General features: G+C 38.6%; 1 protein-coding gene across 38 annotated transcripts in view; it reads left to right on the top strand.

Annotated features, from left to right (window-relative positions):
* The window catches only part of LOC126357786 (RNA binding protein fox-1 homolog 2-like), a 399772-nt gene that overhangs the window by 325013 nt on the left and 62225 nt on the right, over window positions 1-12534 (top strand). The gene's annotated exons all lie outside the window — the stretch shown is intronic.

Genomic DNA, 12534 nt, shown 5'->3' with positions numbered 1-12534 from the left:
AGTCGTAAATGTAGTGTAATGGAATTGGTTTTTCAGTAATTGTTATTCATTCGAAGCTGGAAATAACATTTGCTGAAATAACTCTTAATGAAACTTTTCTATGTGATTGGGATTCTGAGAAGTGCAGTATGACTTAAATGACACCAAACAAAATATTTCTTGCTATAAACATGGCATTAATTTTGTTTGTGTGTTATCCTTAACCCCTTTTATACCTCTGTCCATATAATGGATTTCCCACTTCAAGAAAAGGGAAGAAAAGTATGTTCCCATTGCATTATGAGCCTGTAGTGTTTGTAGCTCGCATAGCAGGTGACATACTTTTCTCTGACACTACAGTTCCTACAGTTGTGTGTCTGTCAAACACGCTGCTAAAGCTGACAGCGCTGCATCTTTCCTAATCCAGTGTGTGTTTCAGTAATGTGGCAAAGCAATGTCAAAAAGCTAGTTACATGATCGTCGCAGCAGTAGTTCGTGTTGCTGTAGTAGGCAAATCTGGTGGCTGGGTTTGTATCTCATGGACTGCTGAATGAAGTGTTTGGCACATTGATGGCATCAGCTCAGAAAATAATTACAAATACTTCCGAATTACATTTTTCCACTTTCCATACTGAAATGCTGTTTATTCACTAAAGCCGCAGAACTTAAAATAGTGTGCTTGGTGTCAACAGTTTTTGCACTTGCAAAGTATTTTATTCCCAGGTTAACTTGTGAAAGTACCCACTCCTCTCCACTCATCAGAATTTGTTAATGTAGCTACCCGCTTATTTTTTAATTTAGCAAGTACACGTATCTGCACTATGTAATATTTGAGTGTACATTTATAACCCTAAATGCTACAGTTATGTCTTCAGCTTGTTCTAATTGCTTCTCTCTATCACATTATTACTGTTAACCATACTTATGCAGTTTACTTCGCCATTTTGCATTTTGACATTCCTTTGCTGAGATTAATGTATTAGGTTTCATTTTAGTCCACCATATTTGTAATTGAACTTGAAGTGGCAGGTGGAGTACATATTTGATGAAATATGTGCTCCACGCGTCATACTTTGTAATTTAAGAAATTATGTTTTTAACACAGTATATAAACATTGTATTCTACTCTTACCTCTCTAGACGGCCAATAAATAAAGTGCCGATGAAAAACTTGTTGTACGGTTTTCAACCAGAAGAGCTGTTGAGGTAAGATTAAATGGTTACTTGATGCAAGGTATTATCATTTTAAAGTACTATTTTATTTTATTTTATAAAAGAGCCTGTTTCTGTTAACATAGATTTCTCTTTGCCCCAGAAAGGTATTTGTGTTTGACCCATCATCTTCTAAATGTCTCTTTCTCAGCAGAACTTTGAAGCCAAAGTAATATATTTTCTTTTTATGTAACTACACATCGTTATCCTTCCATCAAAGATGAAGCTGCTGTTACAAAGTGCTTCTCTAGCTAAGATTGTTAAATATAATATGGTTGACATTCACACTACGAAATGTGTCAAAAGGAGTGCTGTCGAGACTTACCTTGATTCACTGTAATGTCTCAGATGTTTGTTCATTTTTGGATCAGTGATACTCATTTCAAAATAAGTTGGATGAAGACAGTACGGTCACTACTAACCCAATTATTTACTCACTACAAAATAACTTGTATTTCGAGGGGAACTTCATCAGTATCTTAAAATTTCAATTGATTGTTTTAAAGAGTTGTTGCATTACACTGATATGAAATCCAGTAACTCTGCTGGTCATGTAATGGGAGAGGCAGCTGGCACTTAAACATTTATTGGGCGAGTCTTTCTCCTCAGTGTCACTCCTATATCTAGGCAATGTACAAAACCTACTTCTTGTTAGGTGTTTGTCGTGACAATAAGAATGATGTATGAGACTACAAAATTATGTTGGAAGTTGTAATGCATTAAAAATTTTAAAGTTGGTGTCCTTGGAGGAATGGTCAGCATTCAGGTATATGACAGGAACACACATTTGAAGCAAAAGAGTAATGAACATGGGCTGTGAAATGTACACCTTAAGCACTATGAGCGTTTGTCAGCAGAAGATGTGCTTTATTGTAGTGAAGTCTGCCCTAATAGCTGAATGGTCAGTGCTTTGGAATACCAAGCACGGGGGCCTGGGTTGGATTCCTGGCTGAGGTGGAGATTTTCTCACGCCAGAGACTGGGTGTTGTGCTGTCATCATCTTCATTTCATCCCCATTGTCGACGCACAAGTAACCCAATGTGGCGTCGTACTCAATAAGGCCTGCACTTGGCGGCCGAACTTCCCGTCGGGGAACTCCCCGCCACTGACACCATACACTCATTTCAATTTTCATTGAGCGCAGATGAAAATGTGCTTATAGATCTTTGGGTATGCATTTTAGAGCCCATGTGTTCTAGAATTTTTTGCTTTGAATAATAGTTCCTGTTGTATCCCTGAATACTAGCTGTTACTTCATTATTCCTGAAAACACATGCAAAATAACATACGGAATTTGTGCACATCTGAAATTAACGAACTGAGGCACATAATTGACAAACTTTCACTCATAGAATTCCCCTGATAGACAGCAATTCATATTGTTTGATTATTAATTTCATTGTGTTTGGAAGTTGACGTAAAGAAGACACTTCATTACTAATCGTCACATTAAAAAAATCATAGCATACAGAGAAACAATGCAGCATCTACTATACGCTTTTTATTTCCTAGACATTTTCTTGCAATCTAATATTAAGTTTTGATGTATCTCAGCGCTTACCTTTTACAGTCCTCCCCTCCCTTAGTTCCACTATTTTCCAAGTAGGACATGACTACCCCCGTCTCCCCCAAATTGTAACCAGAATGTGACACTCGTAATGCTATTGAGCAGCCAACTTTCGATTGTCTTTATTTACATTACCTAAATAAATTGCTTTTTATTATTTAACTCTTCATGGTTGACTCTACTAACTATTATTAAGAACATTATGTGGGAAAACCTGCCACTTGGAAAATTGAAGAGCTGCATGTATTTATTTGTAAACAAATTTGCAGCTTTAATTTTCGTTTCAGTGTATCAGTTATTGTTGTGTACTGTAGAGAAATGTATCCCATTCATAATCATTATCACATAGGTAGTGCAATATAGACAGAAATAAACATGCAGTTGGTTTGGTAATAAAATTCTCAATTTCTTGTTTCACAGATAAAGTTGTCCATTTGCGATCCTCAATTGGTTCTCCTAGTGAGATTGTACTTATATTTTCTACAAAACAATAAAAGGAGTGAGTTTGACAACTAATTTGATTTTGTGATAGGATTTTGTATTGAAATTGTAAGTGCCTATAATCCATTGAGTATTGTGAAATTTTATAGTATTTCAGTATACTGTCATTCAGCAACATTGGTCAGAATCAGTGCAGGAGATGGTGTTAAAATTTACATTGGTCAGAATCAGTGCAGGAGATGGTGTTAAAATTTATATTTCTCCTTATTTCAGGTATTCTTTAGTTGTTACATGTAAATTTGTGATTAGATTTAAAATGTGTATATTACTTTAAAGTGCTTCATTTTAACATAGCATTGTGTTGCCATCTGGCACTGTACAGGTGCATAGGCATACGCTAAATGTGTGGACGTGTGCGAGCATGTCCAGCGTGCCTGGAGAAAGGATTATTTCTGAAAGCTAGCAAGTTTTCTATCTTTTTTTCTGTGCACCTGTCATTTCAGTAATGTTGGCTAACAGTGTTAGAATAATTGCACAGGCTCACCAAAGCGTGATTGTGGTAAGCAGGTTCAAATGGTTATAGAGTGCAATAATTATGCAGAGCTGAATAGACTTGCACATCACGGTTGTGTGGTGAGCTGCATCAAACCAGCCTTCAGACTGGGGGGCAGGGGGGGGGGGGGGGGGGGGGGAAGGGAGAATGTCAGGATACACCTTAAAGTGCTCAGATAGTAACAGTTTAAGTGTGTGTTTGTTAAATATTCTTGGGCACAATCTTTAAAACTGACACACAATTAGTTCCTTTAGTCATTGCATAAGGAGGGTCGACAATCGGAGATAGGAGGGAAGATAGTTATTTGACATGAGAACATTTGTAAATTATCCCACTACAGCCAAATATGAAAACAATCATTTACCTTCACAATATACAAAACCATCACACCCAAGTCTGGTGTGAGCAAAAGAGCCACCTGTGTTTCTGAGCCTTTAATGCCAGCTTTCACTACCAGAAACGAGTTTTGAAGATGATCCCAGTGCTCTGTGCTTTCAGTCTGCTGATGCTACAGAGAAACGTTCATTTGTACACTTGAAATTTCAAACATGAAAACTGCCAGGACAACGTTCAGTGTATTTACAAATGTATCTTGTGCGGTTCAGTTATTTGTCCTTACAAAATAGCAGTGGCTATGTTGAATATGTTCCCATTCATTGTGCAGGATGGAGCACCATGACTGTTGTTTTGAAGCATAAGGGCTTTGTTAAGTAAACTGCTGAAATGTGTTTGGCTAGAAAAAGTTTTCACGTATGTGCTGCAACATTCTGAAGCTTGTGTGAAACAGGAACTCTGCATACTGCTTCTTCCATATAGAATTATTTTTGGTAGAGGATTGTTCACAACATTCCATACTTGGTTGTAGCATTGTTGACAGGCACATAAGATTGTAATTATTATCAAACCTTGGAGGCCTATGGTCTTCACAAAACATTTTTCCTAAGCCATTTGCTCTCTGCAAGCCCAACTCACTGAACAATATAGGGTAGGAGCAATAGTTGTTGATCAGTTGCAAATAGAATACATTTAATGACTGCTGGGTGCTTGCGAGGCAGTAGAACAGTTCACACACAGCATTTAGATTAAGATAAAATACCTTTTACATCTTACTTTCCGGTGTGGAGAATGGCTTGATCATAAGCTGGTCAGGGGCAGAGGAAGCTCATATATAGCATGAAACGTTACCTTAGCTGCTGGCCTTTTTACGTACTCCTTTCTTGCATTTTTTGTGTATGCTTAAATGTATCATAAAAGTTTGAAGTACTAAAAGTGTTTTCACTTACACTAAACTGTGTTTCCCCACAATATTTATTTCATATATTGCCATACATTGACTAGACAAAAGAAACTTCGTACATATAATTACTCTGCAGTCTCAAGACTAAATTAAAAAAAAAAAGTTGGTAAGAATGTGAATTTTAATAATCACTTTGTATATTAATCTTCAACTTTTTCAAACGGAAAATATTCATGGGAGTCTGGTGTACATTCTTGCCATTAACAGGTTTCACCAATAGGCCTGCTTCTAGGATGAAACAGTGAACACAATCTCTATCAAAAATTTACTCTCACGCAAGACAGACTTGCCTTTCATGTTGATGTAAAGTCACGTTTTGTGTTGTCATCACTGCTAATTCGTCTCTCAACAGTGTGTTTGTTTATCCTGATGCAATTCTGTCATTGGAAGCCACTTTGAGACCTTATGTGTCAATATCCTTAGCTTGAATGAGAGCTGAGCAGTCTGTACTTTCCATCAACTAGAAGGGTAATGTTATTAGCATCACACAGTCACAATCTATTCCCAATTACTTCTGCTCTGGTTATCATGTTTTCTTTTACCGTACACACTGCCCTTTGAAACACAAGGTGCAACTGCAACACTGCATGATACTCCTTTCAAAGTGAAAATTAATTTTATGATTTTTTTTCTGTCTTTGTAATGTCCTATCAGTTTGGGAGACAGCATACAGTATTCATTTCGATCTGTGATTGTTAGAGAACAGTATTTGTGGTCCACCTGACAACATACATGTAAATTTATAGCTAGTCTGGGACAACATTGGTAAAGAGTTATGTAAGTAGTCCCTTCAGTTAATGTTACTTATGCAGACAAAAGTCAACATTAATACATTTAAATTTTCCAAACTAAAGAAAGGCTCTGTAACTTTTCGATGGCAGCAAACACACGTGTAGAAAGCAATAGAGTCAGCTGGGTGGGTACAGTAGCCCCACCACAACACATATATTCCAGTTGCTGTAGTGGGCAGCCGGAACTGTTGCAGTGTTCATATTTGTGGTTTCATTAATTAATGTAATAATTATACTTAAAAAATTAGGTACAAGTCTGACCATTTTGCACCCAAAATAAAAACGTTCTTCTACACTGATAATGTCATGGTTACTAAGTGACTAACATACGCTTTTGTTCAATTTTCCCTCATTAAGAAAATTATATCACTCAAAGAAGTGATATATTTTTGCAGTTTCTTTCGTGATGGTAAGGAAATAATGTAACCTTATATTCTTGTAAGAAAGAAAATCTCACTAGTGTTTTCGTAGAAGAAACTATAACAGTCAGTATCTGAACTCCTTTGTAGTTTTGGGAAACTGCTGTGTTTACTGTTGCACCTTTATGAAATTTATGAGAATGACTGCCTCCAAACATTCATCTTTCTCATCTGGCAAATATGAGTAGTGTTGCTTCATAAATAGCCTTTAGTCCTCGGTCAGAGAATGAATCCAAATCTCTCAGCATTTAACACAGTGAAATTAACACTACTATTCAGTTAATCATTCTTTTCTGATTGTAATGTGATTCTGGCTTTATGCCATGGGTAATTACTGCTCATGCAGTAGTGTCAGAAATGAGCTATTACACTGTTGTTGTGATGCAGAAAATGTCACCTGAAGCAGTAAAGAAATCAGTTAGGAAGAACAGTGGGGTTATCAATAACATTTACATATGCCATAGGGCTTTCTGTGGTACTGTAGATTCCAGTAATACCCTGATGAATGTGTGCCACAGTATAATACAGTGTGGTGCAAGTAAAAGTGGCCTGTATGAGTGGATACGATTGGACGTGAATTTGTGCCAGCATTAATGGAGGTGGAATAGACCTTCAGTTATTTCCAGCTGGGTGGAGCAACTGCCCATACAGCCAGCCGAACCTTGTAGCATATTTACACAGAGTTGTCAGTGGAAGCCAGTCTGGCTGTGTCCCTAGCTGGCCACCCAGGTCACTTGATCTGTCAGTTTGGGATTACGTTGTGTGGAGACACCTTTAAGTCTAAGGTGTGAGGCAACAACTCTCATAGTGGTCAAGAACTACAGAAGATCATTTTGGGTTAGGTTGGAGCAATTTCAGCAGTCCAGCTTCGGCAACTTGCCATCGAGTGTCCAGAAGTGCAAAGAGATGAATGGTGGCCACTTTCAGTATTTGCTATAAGGAGGTTAGTACTGTATTTCCTTTCCTCTGCTGCATTTCTTTGTATGCCTGGAACTATGTTCTCCAGGCGACGTTTATTTGCCCCGCCCTGTATATTTAAGATTATCAGCCACCAGCATGTGGGTGTGTTCTGGTGCATACATCATCAGGTGATCTCATTAGAGAGGGATTATTAAAGCATGATGGTATATACCATCTATTATGAAGCAAGATTAACCTACCCTAGCAAAATGTTTTCATTATTTGACAGTCCCGTCAAGATGTTTCTGCACTAGGCTCAGTCGAAGAGTGGCATTTACATTTGTCACATAATGTAGAACCCTGGTTTTAACATGATGCTATGAAGGGCGTGCTCAAAATGGTTGTGTTTAATCGAACATTGAACTCCAATGTCAACTACTCTAGAGGGTACCAGATACTGAATGACAGGGTGGGCAAGCCTTAGATATCAAACTCTCAGAGTAGCTGTGATAAGTAACTGCACATCATCTAGAGAGTACTTTGCTATCAAACAGGAGGGAATTTACCTCTGGCAGATAAAATAACAGCAGAGATATTCTCTTTGGCTGAAGCGTTTTAGCAGTTTTCCGTTCAACTATGGAAACCTTAGTAATATAAGTCTTCAGATGACTGAATTTCAACAAGAATCTCAGATCACTGAATTCCAACAAGAATCTTGCAGGGGGTAAGGAAACTTCTGACAGAAAGTAAATAGTTTAGGAGTAAAGGGTACCACTCACTGAGTAGTGGAAGCATTGAATCATCAACAGACACATACAGGAAGAAACTGGAACTTTGGAAGCTGTTGGAAAAATCCTTTAGCAAGCTTGTACTGTTCTTGTCAAGGGACTCTTCCAAAATGTAGCAGAGTTTTTTTTCTCTTCTGTGTGAGCATGTTTACGAGTCAATGCTTGTGGTGTTCAGGGAGAATCTCCTTTACTCTTGAACTACTTGCATCATAGGCTGTATCTCAAGGACCCTATGAAATGCTGAATCAATAAAAATGAAGCTAATTCAGTCACTAAACTGATTCACAGAAATAATTAAAAGAATGTCTTTAATTGACAACTGAAAGAAGTAATTGTTACCTCCATAATGTATGTAACGCCAAATGTAAGTTCAGACGTGAGAAAAATTACGAACAATAAAAATAAAATAGATAACACTGTTTCATCCTGAAAAAGAAATCACATTTAGTATTCACTGGCAGATAGGGTGTCTTATCATAAAAGATGCATCCCACATTTTAAGACACTTTCTCACTTAATATTTCTACTGCAAAACGATAATGAAACACATGTGCATTTATGTCAACTATCTAGACAATTTAAGTAGGAAAAATTGCTTACCTTTTAATTTGTGTCCTGTTGTTGTTGTTGTTGTTGTTGTCTTCAGTCCTGAGACTGGTTTGATGCAGCTCTCCATGCTACTATATCCTGTGCAAGCTGCTTCATCTCCCAGTACCTACTGCAACCTACATCCTTCTGAATCTGCTTAGTGTACTCATCTCTCGGTCTCCCTCTACGATTTTTACCCTCCACGCTGCCCTCCAATGCTAAATTTGTGATCCCTTGATGCCTCAAAACATGTCCTACCAACCGTTCCCTTCTTCTAGTCAAGTTGTGCCACAAACCTCTCTTCTCCCCAATCCTATTCAATACCTCCTCATTAGTTACGTGATCTATCCACCTTATCTTCAGTATTCTTCTGTAGCACCACATTTCGAAAGCTTCTATTCTCTTCTTGTCCAAACTATTTATCGTCCATGTTTCACTTCCATACATGGCTACACTCCAAACAAATACTTTCAGAAACGACTTCCTGATACATAAATCTATATTCGATGTTAACAAATTTCTCTTCTTCAGAAACGCTTTCCTTGCCATTGCCAGTCTACATTTTATATCCTCTCTACTTCGACCATCATCAGTTATTTTACTTCCTAAATAGCAAGTGTCTCATTTCCTAATCTAATTCCCTCAGCATCACCCGATTTAATTTGACTACATTCCATTATCCTCGTTTTGCTTTTGTTAATGTTCATCTTATATCCTCCTTTCAAGACACTGTCCATTCCGTTCAACTGCTCTTCCAAGTCCTTTGCCGTCTCTGACAGAATTACAATGTCATCGGCGAACCTCAAAGTTTTTACTTCGTCTCCATGAATTTTAATTCCTACTCCAAATTTTTCTTTTGTTTCCTTTACTGCTTGCTCAATATACAGATTGAATAACATATCGGGGAGAGGCTACAACCCTGTCTCACTCCTTTCCCAACCACGGCTTCCCTTTCATGCCCCTCGACTCTTATGACTGCCATCTGGTTTCTGTACAAATTATAAATAGCCTTTCGCTCCCTGTATTTTACCCCTGCCACCTTTAGAATTTGAAAAAGAGTATTCCAGTCAACATTGTCAAAAGCTTTCTCTAAGTCTACAAATGCTAGAAACGTAGGTTTGCCTTTTCTTAATCTTCCTTCTAAGATAAGTCGTAAGGTCAGTATTGCTTCACGTGTTCCAACATTTCGACGGAATCCAAACTGATCCTCCCCGAGGTCTGCATCTACCAGTTTTTCCATTCGTCTGTAAAGAATTCGCGTTAGTATTTTGCAGCCGTGGCTTATTAAACTGATAGTTCGGTAATTTTCACATCTGTCAGCACCTGCTTTCTTTGGGATTGGAATTATTATATTCTTCTTGAAGTCCGAGGGTATTTCGCCTGTCTCATACATCTTGCTCACCAGCTGGTAGAGTTTTGTCATGACTGGTTCTCCCAAGGCCGTCAGTAGTTCTAATGGAATGTTGTCTACTCCGGGGGCCTTGTTTCGACTCAGGTCTTTCAATGCTCTGTCAAACTCTTCACGCAGTATCGTATCTCCCATTTCGTCTTCATCTACATCCTCTTCCACTTCCATAATACTGTCCCCAAGTACATCGCCCTTGTATAAACCTTCTATATACTCCTTCCACCTTTCTGCCTTCCCTTCCTTGCTTAAAACTGGGCTGCCATCTGAGCTCTTGATATTCATACACATGGTTCTCTTCTCTCCAAAGGTCTCTTTAATTTTCCTGTAGGCAGTATCTATCTTACCCCTAGTGAGATAAGCTTCTACATCCTTACATTTGTCCTCTAGCCATCCCTGCTTAGCCATTTTGCACTTCCTGTCGATCTCATTTTTGAGACGTTTGTATTCCTTTTTGCCTGTTTCATTTACTGCATTTTTATATTTTCGCCTTTCATCAATTAAATTCAATATTTCTTCTGTTACCCAAGGATTTCTAGCAGCCCTCGTCTTTGTACCTACTTTATCCTCTGCTGCCTTCACTACTTCATCCCTCAGAGCTACCCATTCTTCTTCTACTGTATTTCTTTCCCCTATTCCTGTCAATTGTTCCCTTATACTCTCCCTGAAACTCTGTACAACCTCTGGTTCTTTCAGTTTATCCAGGTCCCATCTCCTTAATTTCCCACATTTTTGCAGTTTCTTCAGTTTTAATCTACAGGTCATAACCAATAGATTGTGGTCAGAGTACACATCTGCCCCTGGAAATGTCTTACAATTTAAAACCTGGTTCCTAAATCTCTGTCTTACCATTATATAATCTATCTGATACCTTTTAGTATCTCCAGGGTTCTTCCACGTATACAACCTTCTTTCATGATTCTTGAACCAAGTGTTAGCTATGATTAAGTTGTGCTCTGTGCAAAATTCTACCAGGCGGCTTCCTCTGTCATTTCTTATCCCCAGTCCATATTCACCTACTACGTTTCCTTCTCTCCCTTTTCCTACTACCGAATTCACCCATGACTATTAAATTTTCATCTCCCTTCACTATCTGAATAATTTCTTTTATTTCATCGTACATTTCTTCAATTTCTTCATCATCTGCAGAGCTAGTTGGCATATAAACTTGTACTACTGTAGTAGGTGTGGGCTTCGTATCTATCTTGGCCACAATAATGCGTTCACTATGCTGTTTGTAGTAGCTTACCCGCATTCCTATTTTCCTATTCATTATTAAACCTACTCCTGCATTACCCCTATTTGATTTTGTACTTATAACCCTGTAGTCACCTGACCAGAAGTCTTGTTCCTCCTGCCACCGAACTTCACTAATTCCCACTATATCTAACGTTAACCTATCCATTTCCCTTTTTAAATTTTCTAATCTACCTGCCCGATTAAGGAATCTGACGTTCCACGCTCCGATCCGTAGAACGCCAGTTTTGTTTCTCCTGATAACGACATCCTCCTGAGTAGTCCCCGCCCGGAGATCCGAATGGGGGACTATTTTACCTCCGGAATATTTTACCCAAGAGGATGCCATCATCATTTAATCATACAGTAAAGCTGCATGTCCTCGGGAAAAATTACGGCTGTAGTTTCCCCTTGCTTTCAGCCGTTCGCAGTACCAGCACAGCAAGGCCGTTTTGGTTAATGTTGCAAGGCCAGATCAGTCAATCATCCAGACTGTTGCCCCTGCAACTACTGAAAAGGCTGCTGTCCCTCTTCAGGAACCACACGTTTGTCTGGCCTCTCAACAGATACCCTTCCGTTGTGGTTGCACCTACGGTACGGCCATCTGTATCGCTGAGGCACGCAAGCCTCCCCACCAACGGCAAGGTCCATGGTTCATGGGGGGAGGATTTGTGTCCTAAAATCCACAAAATTCATCCTTGGAGCTGAAGAAAGTAATACTCAAAGCCTCCACGTCCGAATCTGAATCCTCATACAATCATTATCCTCTGTATTATCCAGTGCCTTACTGATGCCACATTTCTTAAGCAAATTCATCACTTCTTCAGTTTTTGAAAGAGTACCATACAGCTTGGATCCAGTCATGAACTTCGGAAACTAGGTGTCTTCCTCCTTCCTGACAGTGTGTTTTCAAAATCTGTGGATTGCGTTCATCTGTTCCACTTCTCCTTTGTAAGTCTCTTAAATAGTCTATCAAATGCCTAATGGTTGAAGTAAACTAGTTAGTTCTCATGGATTTACAGTTAACTGAGTCTTCAGTTCATTCAGTCTATTTTTAATGTCTTCTGTTCTTTGAGAATGAAACTGGTCCTGAACTAACAGGGCAGGCTTCTTCAGTAGGCCTCAAGATTGCCTAGACCAAATTTTATCCATCCAGCACCTAATTCCTTCTCCGTCCATTCAGCTTTTATTGTGTACATGGACAAACACTTGTTTTGGCAATAGTTTCGTAAAGGTAAAAAAAAGAGGTGGCAATTTTGTCACAACAGCATAGCAGGATAAAACAACTTTGTAATGAGTCTTTTTTGTAGCCTGAAGTTTTAGCACTAACACTTTCTGTGCCCTTGGAATCCACAGTT

The sequence above is a fragment of the Schistocerca gregaria genome, chromosome 1 (genome assembly GCF_023897955.1).
Source record: "Schistocerca gregaria isolate iqSchGreg1 chromosome 1, iqSchGreg1.2, whole genome shotgun sequence".
NCBI lineage: Eukaryota > Metazoa > Arthropoda > Insecta > Orthoptera > Acrididae > Schistocerca > Schistocerca gregaria.
This window is presented reverse-complemented; position numbering and strand designations above follow the sequence as displayed.